This window comes from Neoarius graeffei, chromosome 9 (assembly GCF_027579695.1).
Source record: "Neoarius graeffei isolate fNeoGra1 chromosome 9, fNeoGra1.pri, whole genome shotgun sequence".
In the NCBI taxonomy this organism is placed as follows: Eukaryota; Metazoa; Chordata; class Actinopteri; order Siluriformes; family Ariidae; genus Neoarius; species Neoarius graeffei.
This window is the reverse complement of record NC_083577.1, coordinates 31,400,262-31,418,587: the sequence shown is the minus strand read 5'-3', so window position 1 is coordinate 31,418,587 and position 18,326 is coordinate 31,400,262. Positions and strand designations below refer to the sequence as shown.

Genomic DNA, 18,326 nt, shown 5'->3' with positions numbered 1-18,326 from the left:
CAAAAGCCTTGAGGCCTAAGAACAAGTCACCCATATAAGATTTGTCATCGACAGCTTACCAGTCACTGAAAAATATAAGCATCTCACATTTTTCATTTTATATACATTCTTCTCTAAATTTAACTCTTTTTGGAGCTTATTGTCTCCTTGATAATTAACTAAACAAATGTAGGTGGAAGCAAATAAAAACATCCTGATCATGATGCCAAGTACCTGTTTATGTCCACAGTGAAAGAAAGGAATGTACACTTGTTGGCTAACTATCTAAAGGCCATAACACTACAGAATGGACAACAGAGAAATTAGATAATTATTTAGAGCTCATTTAAACAAAAGCACTTGTAGTGCATCACTTTTTGTTGTTGTATACAGGTGAAGATTCATTCATTCCATCAGGATCCAGAGCCTATCCTGGAAACACTGGGGGTGAGTAGGGAATACACCCTGGATGGGACACCAGTCCATGTCAACAGGCATGTCTAGTTGGAAAATGCCAACAACATTGCAATTAATAAAGACACTGTATATTAGTACGGGACACTAGGAATATTATCAAGATTGTTGTGTTACCAATATATTAGATACATTAATACATATATAAGAACTTTCTGCATTGGGGTAGAAAGGAACTGGGAGGCAGATTTCAATAGCAGGTATGTTTTACTGCTTCCTTTGCTTTCACTTTTCAGTGACTACACTTCTATGTGTACACACAAACAAACACAACTCTGCATGATTCAGTGATCTCTCTCTCTCTCTCTCTCTCTCTCAATTGGCTGTCTGAAAGACACATAGAGACACACATTAATGGGCAGCCAGTAATTAGGCACAGGTGTAATTCATCACATTACCTGCTGGTTCAACCTGACTCCTTGCTGTTCATAGACAAGGAGTATAACTAAATAGAGAACTCAAAACAGCTAACCCCAGGCTAGACCACACACAGCCTGGGTTGGTCAAAACTGAAACACAGTTACACAGTAGGCAGGGAGGAAGGGGAGAGGTGCAGCCTGAAGAGGTGAGTCTTCAGTCTGTGTTTGAAGGTGGTCAGAGAGTTAGCAGTTCCGACCTCAATGGGAAAGTCATTCCACCAATGGGGAACCAGGACAGACAGTAGTCTTGAATGGGCTGGACAGGAGTGGAGATGAGGAGGGGCCAGATGGCCAGTAGTAGCAGAGTGTAGGGATTTGGCTGGTATGTAGGAGTGGAACAGACTCTGGAAGTATGCTGACCCTAACCCCTTGAGAGTCTGGTAAGCTAGGACCATCTCATCTCATCTCATTATCTCTAGCCGCTTTATCCTTCTACAGGGTCGCAGGCAAGCTGGAGCCTATCCCAGCTGACTACGGGCGAAAGGCGGGGTACACCCTGGACAAGTCGCCAGGTCATCACAGGGCTGACACATAGACACAGACAACCATTCACACTCACATTCACACCTACGGTCAATTTAGAGTCACCAGTTAACCTAACCTGCATGTCTTTGGACTGTGGGGGAAACCGGAGCACCCGGAGGAAACCCACGCGGACACGGGGAGAACATGCAAACTCCACACAGAAAGGCCCTCGCCGGCCCCGGGGCTCGAACCCAGGACCTTCTTGCTGTGAGGCGACAGCGCTAACCACTACACCACCGTGCCGCCCTAAGCTAGGACCAATGTCTTAAATTTGATATGAGCTGCGATAGGTAGCCAGTGCAGTTCAGCAAGCAGAGAGGTGACATGGGAAGAATGAGGGAGGTTGTAGACCAGGCAAGCTACAGCATTCTGGATGAGCTGTAGGAGTCTGATGGCAGAAGCTGGAAGACCAGCAAGGAGGGAGTTGCAATAGTCCAAGTGGGAGAGGATCAGCGTTTGGACCAGGAGCTGAGTAGAGGAGGTGGTAAGAAAAGGACGGATCCTTCAGATGTTGTAGATGAGGAATCTACACCGTTTGGGTCACTGAAGTAATGTTCACTGAGGAGGAGAGTTTGTTGTCAAACACGACCCCTAGGTTCTTTGCACTGGGTGAAGGAGACCTAGAGATGTCCCCCATGGAGAGGACAATGTCCAGAGGTGGAGAGGATGGAGCAGGAATGTAGATTACTTCCATCTTTCCTGGGTTGAGCTTCAGGTGATGGTTGTCCATCCAGCTCTGTATATCATGCAGGCAAGCAGAGATGTGAGCAGAGATCTGTGTGTCAGAAGGAGGAAAAGAAAGAAACAGTTGGGTGTCACCAGCATAGCAGTGGTAGGACAGATGATGAGCAGAGATAATTGGGCCAAGAGACTGGGTGTACAGGGAGGAGAGAAGTGGACCAAGGACTGAACCTTAAGGAACACCGGTGGTAAGTGGACATGGTGCTGATACAGGACCAGACCAGGTAAACTTGGAAAGACTGACCAGAGAGGTAGGACTTGAACTAGCCTAGGGCTGTCCCACAGATCCCTAGAGCTGATATTGATGACAGGAGGATGGAGTGATAAACAGTGTCAAATGGAGTAGAAAGATCAAGGAGAATCAGGACCAAGGAGAGGGAGTCAGTCCATGCTGCATGAAGTGCCTCACTGACTGAGAGAAGCGCAGTCTCGGTTTGCGTCTAGCATGGAAGCCAGACTCGTGAGAATCCAGGAGGTTGTTCTGTGAAAGAAAAGAGGAGAGTTGGTTAGCAATAGCATGTTCAAGTGTCTTTGACAAGAAGGAGAGGAGAGAAACAGGGCGCTACAGTAGTTCTGGATGACAGAGGGGTCTAAGGTGTTTTTTTTCAGCAAAGTGGTGATGTGGGCCTGTTTGAAACTGGAAGGAAAGTATCCAGAGGATAAGGAGGAGTTGATGAGGGAGGTGATAAATGGGAGGATGTCAGGAATGATGGTCTGGAGGAGAGATGAGGAGATAGGATCAAGGGCACAGGTGGTCAGATGGTGAGAGAGCAGGAGCTGGGAGACATCAGACATGGAATGAGGGGAAAAAGCAGAGAGCAAGGGGGGAAAAGACAGGGAGGGTGGGGAAGGGGGGAAGGGTGAGGCAGGCGTGGTGAAGGAGTTGTGGATGGCTATGGTCTCTTCAAAAAATACTGCAAAGTCCTCTGCAGTGATGGAGGACTGAGGTGCAGGTGGTGGAGATTTGAGGAGAGAAGAAAAAACAGAAAACAGTTGACAAGGGCTGGAGATGGAGGTGTGAATTTTGAAGTGATAAAACTTCATCTTGGCTGATTTGAGTGAGGCTGAGAACTTAGCAGGGAGGGACTGGTAGCAGGAAAGGTTAGCAGGGGCCCTGGATTTTCTCCACTTCCTCTCTGCTGCATGAAGACAGATTCTGTAGGATCAAAGCATTTTGGACATCCAGGGACTAGGAGGGGAAGATCTTGCTGGCCTGGAGACAAGAGGAGATAATGTGTCCAGTGATTAGGAGAGAGAGGAGAGCAGGGAGGATGCAGCAGATTCAGTGGACAGACTGGCAAAGGATTCAAGCAGGGGGAGGGAGGCAGTGACAGAGGAGGCAAGAGTTGGAAGAGAGAGAGCAGAGATTAGGACAGACTATAACAGTGGGGGGTAGGAGCGGGGATGATGGGTGGAGAGGAAGAAGAAGGGAGAATGAAATGAAGTGGTGGTCAGACAGATGGAGAGTGGTAACAGTGGGATCTGAGGCAGAGCAGTGTCAGAGGAAGACCAGGTCGAGAAGGTTGCCAGCTTTATGGGTTGGAGGTGAGTTCAGCAGGGAGAGATCAAAGGAGTGGAGTAGGGGAAGGAAGGCAGCAGAGTGGGAGGCTTCTAGGTGGCGGTTGAAGTCTCCTAGGCGCATCAGTGGGGTGCCATCTTCTGGGAAGGAGCTGAGTAGGATGTCCAGTTCATCAAAGAAACATCCCACAGGGCCAGGAGGGTGATAAACAACAATGACAAAAAGGCTAACAGGAGAAGAGATTGAAACAGAATGAAATTCAAAGGAGGAGATGGAGAGGTGGGAGAGTGGAAGAGGTGAGAACTTCCACAAATGAGAATTTAGCAAACCAGTGCTACCACCATGACGAAGACCAGACAGGTGAGGGGTGTGATTGAAGGAGATGGGGAGGGTTGAAGGTGTTGTGGTGTTGTCAGGTGAAATCCAGGTCTCTGTCAATGCAAGGATGTGGAGGGACAGAAGGGAGGCATGGGCAGAGATGAAATCAGCCTTCTGTGTGGCAGACTGGTAGTTCCATCATCCAGCAGTGTCCAGAAAGTGTCAGTGGAGGTAGCTGAAGGGTAGATGAGGTTGGAGAGGCAATGTCCTCGTGGGGGAAATGATGACAGAAGTGCCTCTTGTGAGTGAGAGAACGAATAGGAATGGAGTCAAGACACATGATGAACAGGTTGTAGGAGATGTAGGAGAGGGGGAGAGATTTTGGGAAGGAGTGTTGCTTGAAACCACGCTAAAAGTCCAACTAATTAGCAAATGAAAAACAGCTGATTGCTCGTATAATCAAAACTAATGCGTGAATCCCGTTTAGTAGCAAACCAGGTGTAAACATAAGGTAAACAAGGAGTAGCATGCACCTAACAAGCAGCAGATAAGCAGATTATTCGACAGGTACGTACAAGCAGCAGAAAAAGACACAGTAATTTAATCACAAAATGAAACTCTGATGCACGCTTTTGACCAAGTGAAAGTAATTGATGGTCAAAACCTCCAGCCTAATGGTGGGCTTTCCTTTTTGTATTTTTATATTATTAAGGATAGGCTATATGGAGTGATGCAGGACTTTTATTCCATGCAGCTTATCATAATACTATGGCTGGGCATCTAGATCAGGACAAAACCACTATGACTAACACAAAGCAATACCCACATGCAGACTGATCTAATGGCCCAACGAGATCCATGCCAATTCTTTCAAAAGGGATCTCAATTAATGGTAATGAGCGCAATGGCGCATTTGACCTGGCTGCTGGATTTACCATCTGGCATTTACAACAAGACACATACCATCTGTGGACATTGGCACGAATCCCTGGGCAATAGAAGTGGGCCATGAGATGATTTAGTGTTTTGTCCTGACATAGATGCCCAGCCATAGTATTATGATGAGCCACATGGAATAAAAGTTCCCTACGGCTCGTCAGGACCAACAACTGTGTCATCTCTTCTTTAGTCTGAGTGTCCTACATCACTCTATATAGCCTACCCTCAATAATACAAAACTATAGAAAGGAAAGCACACCATTAGGCTGGAGGTTTTGAACATCAATTACTTTCACTTAGTCATAAGCATGTCTCAGAGTTTCATCCAGTGTCTGTTCCAGCGGGAAATCACCTGAGGGATTTCCCAGAGAGAGAAGAGGGGCTGCATCAGCTCTGCATGATGCAGAGCTGACGCAGACAGCCCTGAGACCACCTAATGTTGGTATGGGATTCCCTTGTGATGTACTACTGCAGAACCCATCCACTACTAATTGTGTTTAATGTTGTTCTCAACCTCCATTAATCTGTCCCCAGGATAAGTGGATGGTTGAGACTCAGGCTAACCACTGCCTCCACACTATGCTTTTCACCCCGACAATGAATAGTGACAGACATTAGTGGATATTTGTGGACATCCCGTGTACACACCTCACCTTCATCCACCGTGCATTTTCCAGTGCCCCATATTGAATCAGGCTTTGATGCATGGAGGCTTGATTACAACCAGAATCCACCAAAGCCTGATGTGTACCCCTTTGAATACTCATTGAGATGTGATACATTTCTTCATGATCAGAGAAAGCCCATGGCACATCAGGAATGTGAATCAGAATCCCCACCTCTTTGTGGAATTGCCGATTCCAGGAAATCCCAGCTTTCCTGCCACACTGATAGACCTGCCTGGACTTGCTCCCAGTTTTGGTGGGCATGGATGAGTCCACCTGTGAAGAGAGAAAGGGGGTTAATGGCAGCACAGACACTAAAGGAGAAGGGAGTGAGGAGACACAAGGGAAGACCAGAGTTTGGGGAGCGGGTTTCAGGGGAATTGGCCCCTGTCACCTCAGGGCTGGAGTAGGAGAGGGAGAGGAGAGGGAGGGGGAGAGAGCAGGGGAAAGAACAGGGAAGCGAGAGGGAGAAAAGTTGCAGAAGGGCCTCTGCCAGCCAGACCGCCTCCTCCAGCAATGCCACACAGTGACACTGGACCCACGCCGATGTCTTGCTTGGCAGTTGCAAGATGAACTGCTCCAATACCACTTCATCTACGATGTCCTTGGTGTCACACTCACCACTCAGCAACCACCATTGGCAGGCATTTTGGAGCAACTGGGTGAAGGGAAATGGGCAGCCGGTTTCGCTGTATGTCAGCACGTAGAAGTGCTGGTGATGCTCCTCTGATGCATGGCCAACCTCCTGCAGTATAGCCCGCTTCAGGTTCAGGTAGTCCTGCATGCTGGCAACAGGGAGCTGCTGAGCTGTGAGCTGGGCCTCTCCTGACAAGAGCAGCAATCAGCGGGTCACCCAGTATGAGGGTGGCCAAGAGCATGCCTCTGTGACAAACTCAGACAGCTCCACAAATGCTTCTGTATCATGCTGCAGCCCCATCTAGACCAGCTGGACAGGGAAGTTGGGCACAGGAAAGACTGCCAGAGTACCTGCTGACTGGACCAGGCTTTGGATCACCTGCCAGTCCTCAGCCTGGGCCTCGAGCAGGGCCTGGAAGCTCTGCCCCTGATCCACGGACAGCTTAATGAGGATTTGTTGCTTTCTTTGGAGGTTGCTGAGAAGGGTCTGGAGGAGTTCTCTGGCTGGTTTGGACTCCATGCCGGTATTGTTCCTCAGTCCCGTGTTTTGGCACCAGTGTAACAACTTTCTGCATTGGGCTAAAGAGGAACTGGGATGCAGGCTTCAATACCAGGTGTGTTTTATTGCTTCCTTTGCATTCACTTTTCAGTGACTACACATTTATGTGTACACACACACAAACACACAGCTCTGCATGGTTCAGCTCTTTCTTTCTTTCTTTCTTTCTTTCTCTCTCTCTCTCTCTCTCTCTCTCTCTCGGCTGTCTGTCTGAAAGGCACACAGAGACATACATTAATGGACAGCCAGGAATTAGACCCAGGTGTAACTCTTCACATGTTACCTGCTGGTTCAACCTGACTCCTTGCCATTCACAGCTGATGATCTACCACATCCCCACTGCCACAACATATTTCCCTTTTTTCTTTTCATTTCTTTATTTTTTTAAGTTTTTTTTTTTTACAAAAAGCCTTTTGTATCAGGTAGAAGAAAGCTAGTACATCTGCATTGCGACTGTTAAGTTTCAAGGCTAAATACTGGAGGAATATTCAAATGTCTTCTTTTATCTCATACACACAAAGCAGACTGATGATTTATTATGCTCTTTGCAAACTGTCAAGGGATTTGGGCAATTCAGCATTTTGCTACATGTCTGCTTTGTATGCAATATCCTCTTCACAAAATATCACATTCTGTCTTGTGCATATAAAACAATGTATGTGGTCTCTGTCATGGAGTGAACCCTGACCCTTACGAGCTGCACACCTAGCGCGCAGTCAATCATCTGCCAGCACTTTAACATCTAAGCTGACTTGCTGCTAGTGTCACTGGTATTCTCCACATTACATTTTCCACTACTGTTTGCATTGTTTCATATTACTGGTCATTTTGTCATTTATCACTAATTGCCATCACTTTATTACCATTCTAACAACTGTGTTGTGTAGGAATGCAGGGAAATACCTCCCGGCATTTTAACCAATAGTTTGTTTGTGATTCCTCATTCATAGTATTCCGTTAAAATATATTCATCACTCATCTATATTAACTCTGTCTGGTTTCCACAAATGCAATGATGCATACTGGCTGTTAAAAACTTTCTTATTTATTTGTTTGGTAATAACCACACTGTAAACAGTTCATCACATTCATTTAAAAGGATAGTTCGGGATTTTTGACATGAATCTGTATGGCATCCCCATCAATAGTGTCGTGCAAACACACTGACTTACCCCTGACAGCATCCTGTGAGTCCAGTTCTTGTCCAGTTTTGGTCCAGATGAAAGTAGTCCGGCAAGTTTGTTGGGGTCATGAAAGTAAAACTTTTTCATCTCAAAACAGTATGTGTTCAAAAGATTGATATATTTGCATCACAAAACTGTTGCCAAATAAAAAGTCAGACCTCGAAATCGCTTGGCACTATTTTCTCTCCCTTCTTATCACTGCGCGCTGCCGCCAGGTGACAGCCACGGCTGTTTCATTCATTGTTTTAGTGATGGGAATTTTGGCTCTTTTTTGGGAGCCGGCTCTTTTGGCTCTTCTTACTATAAGGAGCCGTCTCTTTCGGCTCCCAAACGGCTCCTGAGATTTTATTTTTGATTTAATTGCTGCAATTAACTAGTTAATTAATTACATTATTATTTATATTTTATCAATAGGATGTTTTCTATTTTATTTTTTAGTTTTTGTAGCCATTGTAAAGCTTTGTAAAGTATAGCAGTGTAACAATGTTCTAGCTATAGAAATAAAACTTACTTACCAATTAATAAATTATTTTCTCACAAACATAATGCAAAACTGTGTTATATTACCAATATAAAATACACAGAAGACATCAACTGTTTATCCTTTATGGCTTTATTTCACACTCGACCTTGAACAAAATGCCACAAAATAAATTATGGAGTATAAATCAGGCCTAAGAAACTATGAAGCAAAGTTGGAAATTATTTTAACAAACACAGAACAATGTGCAACAAAATATGTGGCACCTTGAGCGCATGTAAAAAGAGAAAAAAGTGCCGCACTCTGCTCCACCAGTAATGAGAAGCCGCTGGAACAGCAAATATGCTCCTGTTATAATGACTGCTGTCTCGTTGTATACCGCAGATTAATCTGGCCATGCCAAGGTGGTTGCCGACCGAACCTATCAATTTATGAGCGACAATTTATATCATGAGCTTTAGGAATTCACGGCAACAAAACAATGATCATGGTTGTCAAATAGACAATCATCCTTCAGCTGAGCTGAACTCTGTCTCTCTCTCTCTCTCTGTCTCTCTCTCTCTCTCTCTCTCTCTCTCTCTCTCTCGGAGGCACCTAAGGACAAAAAAATGATTCGGTTCCCCAACTCGGCTCCCACCGAAGAGCCGGCTCCCGTTGTTCACTTCAAAGAGCCGGCTCTTTGAATCAGATCGTTCGCGACCGACAGATCACTACATTGTTTACTGCTAGCAAAGTTAGCGACAACATGTCTGACTACAACGGTGAAATGTGTGCGGAGATTCAGCCACATTTTTGTTGCTACAGCCTGGATAGTCGCAAGTGCGCACCATTTTCACAAATATATTATTGCATAGGTTATAGAAGGTGATAAATTTGTCACTGTTCTTGCTCTCAAATTAGCTTGTTAGTGCCGCTGATCTGAACTCCTAATCACTGCCAAACAATGGGAAAGGTGTTGATTCCTGCGCAGATGTCAACATGACAGCGCGCAGTGATACCGAGGGAGAGAAAATAGTGCCAAGCGATTTCGAGGTCTGACTTTTTATTTGGCAACGGTTTTGTGATGCAAATATATCACTCTTTTGAACACATACTGTTTTGAGACGAAAAACGTTTTACTTTTGTGACCCCAACAAACTTGCCGGACTACTTTCGTCTGGACCAAACCTGGACAAGAACTGGACTCACAGGATGCTGTCAGGGGTAAGTCAGTGTGTTTGCACGACACTATTGATGGGGATGCCATACAGATTCATGTCAAAAATCCCAAACTATCCCTTTAAGCATCCACTTCCTGGTTCCATGGGGAAACTGAAGGACCAGTGAATAGTAATTTACAGTGAATGGTAATTCACTGTAAATAGGGGTGTTTGGTGGAGAGCTGAGGGAATGGTCCATTTTTGAAGGGGTGTTTTTACAGTATAGTTATTGCCAGAGTGGGGTTTCTAATTGTACAGAACTATTTTGGGTGAATGGGAATGGTTTTGCTTGTTTATTTATTTTATGTCTTCTTATTTGATTCATTATTTTGTAAGGATTTTGTTCACATTAAGTTAAATGATTATTTTATTGAATGGCGTAAGCCAGTGGGAGGGGCTACAACTAGTTTTATGTTGTATTGCTGGGTTTCACATGACGTCACAGCCGCCTCATTAGTTATTCAAAACTTTAGCTGGTGGTCTACCAAAGCTCAGTTGACAAAGCGTTTGTATGAGGAAGGTGCATTGCTCGCGTGAAAAATGACTTACACTTACATTGTTTTAGGTTGTTTCAATTGATCAAACTGTGAAACTGCTAAAAGTTTCTTCAGGGTTCCCCATGAACTAATAAAAAAGGGTGAACGAACACAGGATTTCACAAAAAGACATTGAGAAAGGTGGCTTTTGAACCTCTCACTGAAATTGAAGGGAGCTGAGTTGAAGCATGCTCGAGTTTGCAGTGATCACTTCATGAAAGTTTTGTATATCCCTCTCAGATATGTCATTAGCGTTTTCCAAATACTTTTCTTGCTGTGTTATTTTATGGTACTTTTTCAATCATGAAGCACTTGCTGTTTCTTTGTTTACTCCTCACTCCTCACAAAGTCCATATGCTTGAAGGTCGCAACAAAATTCTTACCCAGGCATACAGTTACAATGTGTCGTGATCACTTCTCTGAGCTTTGTGAATGATTTACCTGAGAGATAAGCGTGAACACAAGTGAGAATCAAGCGAGCTGTTGTTTGTTTACACTTCAACTTGCAGCGCTTCATTGTAAAGATGCGAACAAAAAGCTGGAAAAAATATACTTACATGGGCAAAAACAATACAGGATTCATTTAGCAGCGACTTGATACTGAGGTCCTTTACCCAGCCACATACAAAAAAGTTGTAAGCCTCCATACTCTTCCACACTTTCATCTGTTTTGCGGTGTAGAAGGATGTCTGCAACACCAAATAGTTTGAGATGTCAGGGAACTTGACTGAAGGGTAGTTTTTGAGCTCATATGACAAATCTTTCTTTCCCAGACTGTAGGGGTCTATTCCATTGCACATAGCAATCTTCTGAATGTATCTAAAGTGAGCATTGGCTTCTAGATTACAAGCATACTCTGATAAGTTATTGCTAGTTATTTGCACTACGGCAGCCATTTAGACCACTAACTATTTCACTCCCGGTAAAACTGCTAAGAAAAGTCACGTGACTGAAACCTAGCAATTAGGCCCCATGGCCTCAGTCTGTGTGTTCTGACTGAACAAGGAGGTACTGTTGTTTGTAAAGTGGTGGGAAGTTTGTGCAGGGTCCTTTAGCCTGGCAACTTTATGCCTATTTATTTTGTGTTTTGTACAGTTTTGTTTTGCCATTTTCTGACGTTTTTCATTATTGCACTGTATGTATTTGCACCTTTTAAAAAAATAGAAAAAGATATAATAAAAAAGAACACTTTTTTAAATTGGAAAACGGTTTCTGCCTCATCCACTAACTCTGCCGATCATCTTGCCATAGTCTCTTTCAGGATAACTCCACCACCATCTACTGGATACACGCAATGTTTTGATAAGGATAAAAATGAAGTTATGGCCTGCTTCACTATATATACAGTAACAATCAAAGATTTGGATACACATACTCATTACTATGAATGGGTAAGTGTATCCAAACTTTTGACTGGTACTGTATGTCTGAAGAGGAATTGGCATGGTGTACAACCCCGATTCCAAAAAAGTTGGGACAAAGTACAAATTGTAAATAACAACGGAATGCAATGATGTGGAAGTTTCAAAATTCTATATTTTATTCAGAATAGAACATAGATGACTGTGGCAGTGGGGGCGTGGTCAAGTGTCGGAGGGCGGAGTCAGGGAAGGTAAGTGGCAGAATCACTACACCTGATGTGAATTAACCTGTGTTTGTGTGCCTTCCCAGCAACCACGCCCTATATAAGGAGAGACAGGGCAGAGGAAGGGGGCTCTCTCCCGCACCAGAAGACTTGTGTGTGTGTGTGTGTGTGTGTGTGTGTGTGCGCGTGCATGCACGGGAGAGTGTGAAGTTAAAGCTGAAAAGCAAAAATAAAAGAGTTTTGGAACTCAGTTCTGTCCTGACGTACTTCTGTGCTCCACCCACCCACTCTGACTTCTACAGTGGTGCCGAAACCCAGGACCGAGCACAGAAGAGAACAGCCCCATGGAGTCCTCCCCCTTCGCAGACCTGATCCATGCCCTCACCATGGCCCAACAGAGCCAGCACCAGGCGCTGCTCGCCCTCTGAAAGGAGCAAGAACAACGGTTTGAGGCCCTGGTGCTGGCACAACAGGAAGATCGTCAGGCATTCCGGCACCTCCTCGCGTCGGCGGGGGCCACCATCTCCACCGCTGCGGGTCCACTCCACCTCACCCCGATGAAGATGGGCCTGCACGATGACCCCGAGGCCTTTCTCACGCTATTTGAACAAGCAGCAGAAGCCTCGGGGTGGCCGGTGGAACAGCGCGCAGTGTGCCTCCTCCCCCTGCTAACAGGCGAGGCGCAGCTGGCCATGCTACAGCTCCCCGCCGAAAGCCGGCTGGTCTACGTGGACCTGCGCTGGGCCGTCCTCCAATGTGTGGGGCGCACTCCCAAACAACATCATCAGCGCTTCTGCGCTCTGCGCCTAGAGGAGGTCGGCCGCCTGTTCGTGTTTGGCCAGCAACTCCGGGATGCCTGCAGGCGGTGGCTGAGGGCTGACAACCGCAACGGCGAGGGAGTCGTCGACCTGGTGGCACTGGAGCAGTTCATCGCACAACTTCCCAAAGGAACGGCAGAGTGGGTCCAGTGCCATCGCCCGGCGTCGCTGGATCGGGCCATCGAGTTGGCGGAGGATCATTTGGCGTCTGTTCCCGCGGCAGGATCACAGATCCCCTCTTCGCTTCTCTCCACTCTCTCTCTCTCTCCCTCCCCTTCTGTGTCTCATCTTCACCCCGTTCCCCCACCATGGAGGCAGGGGCCGGCTCCCTCGGTGTCCTCCCGTTTCCCACTTCCGTGTCTGTCTCTCACCCCCCCCTCAGGTGAGTGAGCCCCAGAGTACCGGTGCAGAGAAAAAGCCCGGGCCGGTTTGCTGGTGCTGCGGGGAGCCGGGCCACCTCCAACAGCAATGCTCGGTGATGGAAGTGGGCACGGTGGTTCGGATCCCCAACGCGCCAGGAGCCGCCCTCGATCGGGCCGGAGCGTATTGCATACCGGTGAGTATCCAAGGGGATACATATCAGGCTTTGGTGGACTCTGGCTGCAATCAGACCTCAATTCACCAAAGCCTGGTGCAAGACGAGGCATTGGGGGGAGCACAGGGGGTGAAAGTGTTGTGTGTGCATGGGGATGTTCACAGCTACCCTTTAGTGTCAGTCCACATTTTTTTCAGAGGGGAAAAATTTAGAGTAAAGGTGGCGATTAATCCTCGCCTCACCCACTCGATAATTTTGGGGACTGATTGGCCGGGATTCGGGGCATTAATGAGTCATTTAGTAAAGAGTGGGTCCTACCGTAGTTCAGCAAGGGGAGGTCCTGGTGTCGCTTTGGCGGGAGCAGCTGTCACAGAGCCGTCTACGTCATCTCTGCGTCAGAGTGAGGAGCCGCCAGCTCCTCCTCCCTCTCTCGGGGAATCCCTCGTGGATTTCCCGTTAGAGCAGTCGCGAGACGAGACTCTGCGGCATGCATTCGACCAAGTGAGAGTAATCGATGGTCAAACGCTCCAGCCAAACGCCACCCCATCCTTCCCTTATTTTTCTATTATGAAGGATAGATTATACCAAGTGACGCAGGACACTCAGACTAAAGAACAAATCACGCAGCTCTTGATTCCAAAAAGCCACCGGGAATTGGTATTCCAGGCAGCTCACTTTAATCCCATGGCTGGACACTTAGGGCAGGATAAAACACTAGCCCGAATAATGGCCCGGTTCTATTGGCCAGGGATTCGCGGCGATGTCCGTAGGTGGTGTACGGTGTGCCGCGAATGCCAGTTAGTAAATCCAGCGGCCATTCCAAAAGCACCTTTACGCCCTCTACCATTAATTGAGATCCCATTCAAAAGAATTGGGATGGATCTCGTCGGGCCATTAGATCGGTCAGCGCGAGGGTACCGCTTTATATTAGTTCTGGTGGACTATGCAACACGATACCCAGAAGCAGTGCCTCTTCGCAATATCTCAGCACACAGTATTGCGGAAGCACTCTTCCGCATCATCTCCCGAGTTGGAATCCCGAAAGCGATTCTGACTGATCAAGGCACCTCGTTTATGTCACAAACACTGAACGAACTGTATGGATTATTAGGTATTAAGCCGATCTGCACCAGCGTTTATCACCCACAAACGGACAGTTTAGTTGAACGATTCAATCGCACCCTCAAAAATATAATTAAGAAATTCATAAGCGAGGATGCACGTAATTGGGATAAATGGCTCGAACCCTTGTTGTTTGCAGTGCGAGAGGTCCCACAACCCTCCACAGGGTTCTCCCCGTTCTAATTGTTATATGGGCGTAAGCCGCGTGGCATTTTAGACGTGCTGCAAGAAAATTGGGAGGAGGGACCTTCACCAAGTAAAAATGAAATTCAATATGTTATTGACCTGCGCGCAAAACTCCACACACTCACGCACCTAACCCAGGAGAATTTGCGGCAGGCCCAAGAACGGCAAACCCGCCTGTATGACAAGGGTACGCGCCTTAGGGAGTTCGCACCGGGAGATAAAGTACTCATACTGTTGCCCACATCGAGCTCCAAATTAATCGCCAAGTGGCAAGGACCCTTTGAGGTCACACAGCGAGTCGGGGACGTCGACTACGAGGTGAGGCGAACGTACAGGGGTGGGGCGCTACAGATTTACCTGCTCAAACTCTGGAACAAGGAGGTCCCCATGGCGTTGGTGTCGGTGGTTCCGGAGAAGGCGGAGCTGGGGCCGGAGGTTCAATAGGGAACATTGGCATCGCGTACCTCTCCAGTCCCTTGTGGAGACGATCTCTCCCCGACCCAACTCGCAGAGGTTGCCCAGTTGCAGACCGAATTTTTGGACATGTTCTCGCCCCTGCCCGGCCGCACCGACCTCATAGAGCACCACATTGAGATGCCCCCGGGGGTGGTAGTGCGTAGCCGCCCTTACAGGCTACCCAAACACAAGAAAAAAGTGATTCGGTAAGAACTCGAGGCCATGCTCGAAATGGGCATCGTCGAGGAGTCCCACAGCAACTGGAGCAGCCCGGTGGTCTTGGTACCCAAGGCCGATGGGTCGGTCCGGTTCTGTGTAGACTATAGAAAAGTCAACGCGGTGTCTAAATTCGACGCATACCCATTGCCTCGTACTGATGAGTTGCTTGATCGACTAGGCACAGCTCGCTTTTACTCGACACTGGATTTGACAAAGGGTCATTGGCAGATCCCCTTGACTCCATTATCCTGAGAAAAAACGGCCTTTTCCACACCGTTCGGCTTACACCAGTTTGTCACACTTCCTTTTGGGCTGTTTTGGGCACCTGCTACGTTTCAGCAGCTGATGGATAGGGTCCTCCACCCCCACGCCACCTATGCTGCCGCATACCTTGACGACATCATTATTTATAGTAATGACTGGCCGCAGCACCTACAACACCTGAGGGCTGTCCTTAGGTCGCTGAGGCAGGCAGGTCTCACAGCCAACCCGAAGAAGTGTGCGATTGGGTGGGTGGAAGTACGGTATCTGGGCTTCCACTTGGGCAATGGGCAGGTGCGTCCCCAAATTAACAAGACTGCAGTGATTGCGGCCTGCCCAAGGCCCAAGACCAAAAAGGGGGTGAGACAGTTCATGGGGCTGGCTGGTTATTATCGTAAGTTTATACCTAATTATTCAGACGTCACCAGCCCAGTGACTGATCTCACTAAAAATGGGGCACCAGATCCGGTCCAGTGGACGGAGCAATGCCAGCGGGCTTTTTCTGAGGTAAAGGCTGCACTGTGTGGGGGGCCACTGTTACACTCCCCTGACTTTTCTCTCCCTTTTATATTGCAGATGGATGCGTTGGACAGAGGGATGGGGGCTGTTTTGTCCCAGGAGGTGGAGGGGGAGGATCGCCCAGTGCTTTACATTAGTCAGAAGCTGTCAGTGCATGAGGGGCGCTACAGCACCATTGAAAAGGAGTGCCTGGCAATCAAGTGGGCGGTCCTCGCCCTCCGTTACTACCTGCTGGAACGCCCTTTCACCCTCTGTTCGGACCACGCGCCCCTCCAGTGGCTCCACCGCATGAAGGATGCCAACGCGTGGATCACCCGTTGGTATCTGGCACTCCAACCCTTTAAGTTCAAGGTGGTCCACAGGCCGGGGGCGCAGATGGTCGTGGCGGACTTTCTCTCCCGTCAAGGGGGGGGGGGGGGGGGGAGTCGGCTGCGGGCCAGATGGCTGCCTGGCCTGAGTCGGGCGGTGGGGGTATGTGGCAGTGGGGGCATGGTCAAGCATCAGTCTGTGACCGGAGGGTGGAGTCAGGGAAGGTAAGTGGCAGAATCACTACACCTGATGTGAATTAACCTGTGTTTGTGTGTCTTCCCAGCAACCACGCCCTATATAAGGAGAGAGAGGGCAGAGGAAGGGGGCTCTCTCCCGCACCAGAAGACTTGTGTGTGTGTGTGTGTGTGTGTGTGTGTGTGTGTGTGTGTGCGCGCATGCGACTGGGAGAGTGTGAAGTTAAAGCTGAAAAGCAAAAATAAGAGTTTGGGAACTCAGTTCTGGCCTGCCGTACTTCTGTACTCCACCCACCCACTCTGACTTCTACAATGACATATCAAATGTTTAAACTGAGAAAATGTATCATTGAAAGAAAAAAAATAGGTGATTTTAAATTTCATGACAACAACACATCTCAAAAAAAATTGGGACAATGCCATGTTTACCACGATGAGACATCCCCTTTTCTCTTTACAATGGTCTGTAAACGTCTCGGGACTGAGGAGACAAGTTGCTCAAGTTTAGGGATAGGAATGTTAACCCATTCTTGTCTCATGTAGGATTCTAGTTGCTCAACTCTCTTAGGTCTTTTTTGTCGTATCTTCCGTTTTATGATGCACCAAATTTTTTCTATGGGTGAAAGATCTGGACTGCAGGCTGGCCAGTTCAGTACCCAGACCCTTATTCTATGCAGCCATGATGCTGTAATTGATGCAGTATGTGGTTTGGCATTGTCATGTTGGAAAATGCAAGGTCTTCCCTGAAAGAGACGTCATCTGGATGGGAGCATACAGTATGTTGCTCTAGAACCTGGATATACCTTTCAGCATTGATGGTGTCTTTCCAGATGTGTAAGCTGCCCATGCCACACGCACTAATGCAACCCAATACCATCAGAGATGCAGGCTTCTGAACTGAGCGCTGATAACAACTTGGGTTGTCCTTCTCCTTTTTAGTCCGAATGACACGGCGTCCCTGATTTCCATAAAGAACTTCAAATTTTGATTCGTCTGACCACAGAACAGTTTTCCACTTTGCCACAGTCCATTTTAAATGAGCCTTGGCCCAGAGAAGACGTCTACTCTTCTGGATCATGTTTAGATACGGCTTCTTCTTTGAACTATAGAGTTTTAGCTGGCAACGGCGGATGGCACGGTGAATTGTGTTCACAGATAATGTTCTCTGGAAATATTCCTGAGCCCATTTTGTTATTTCCAATACAGAAGCATGCCTGTATGTGATGCAGTGCCGTCTAAGGGCCCGAAGATCTCGGGCACCCAGTATGGTTTTCCGGCCTTGACCGTTACACACAGAGATTCTTCCAGATTCTCTGAATCTTTTAATGATATTATGCACTGTAGATGATGATGTGTTCAAACTCTTTGGAATTTTACACTGTCGAACTCCTTTCTGATATTGCTCCACTGTTTGTCGGCGCAGATTTAGGGGGATTGGTGATCCTCTTCCCATATACTTCTGAGAGCCGCTGACACTCCAAAATGCTCTTTTTATACCCAGTCATGTTAATGACCTATTGCCAATTGACCTAATGAGTTGCAATTTGGCTCTCCAGCTGTTCCTTTTTTGTACCTTTAACATTTCCAGCCTCTTATTGCCCCTGTCCCAACTTTTTTGAGATGTGTTGCTGTCATGAAATTTCAAATGAGCCAATATTTGGCATGAAATTTCAAAATGTCTCACTTTCGACATTTGATATGTTGTCTATGTTCTATTGTGAATACAGTATCATTTTTTGAGATTTGTAAATTATTGCATTCCGTTTTTATTTACAATTTGTACTTTGTCCCAACTTTTTTTGAATCGGGGTTGTATTTCAATAATGATTATATGACAGTGTGGCAGTGGGGGTGTGGTGAAGTGCCAGCTTTTGAATGGAGGGTGAGGCTGGGGAAGGTGAGTGGCAAAGTGATCATACCTGCATCTTATTAATGATGTGTGTGTACT

General features: G+C 47.1%; 1 pseudogene; it reads right to left on the bottom strand.

Moving 5' to 3' along the window:
- Positions 1-1,006: 1,006 nt before the first annotated feature.
- Positions 1,007-6,735, bottom strand: LOC132892142 (uncharacterized; annotated as a pseudogene).
- Positions 6,736-18,326: the final 11,591 nt, after the last annotated feature.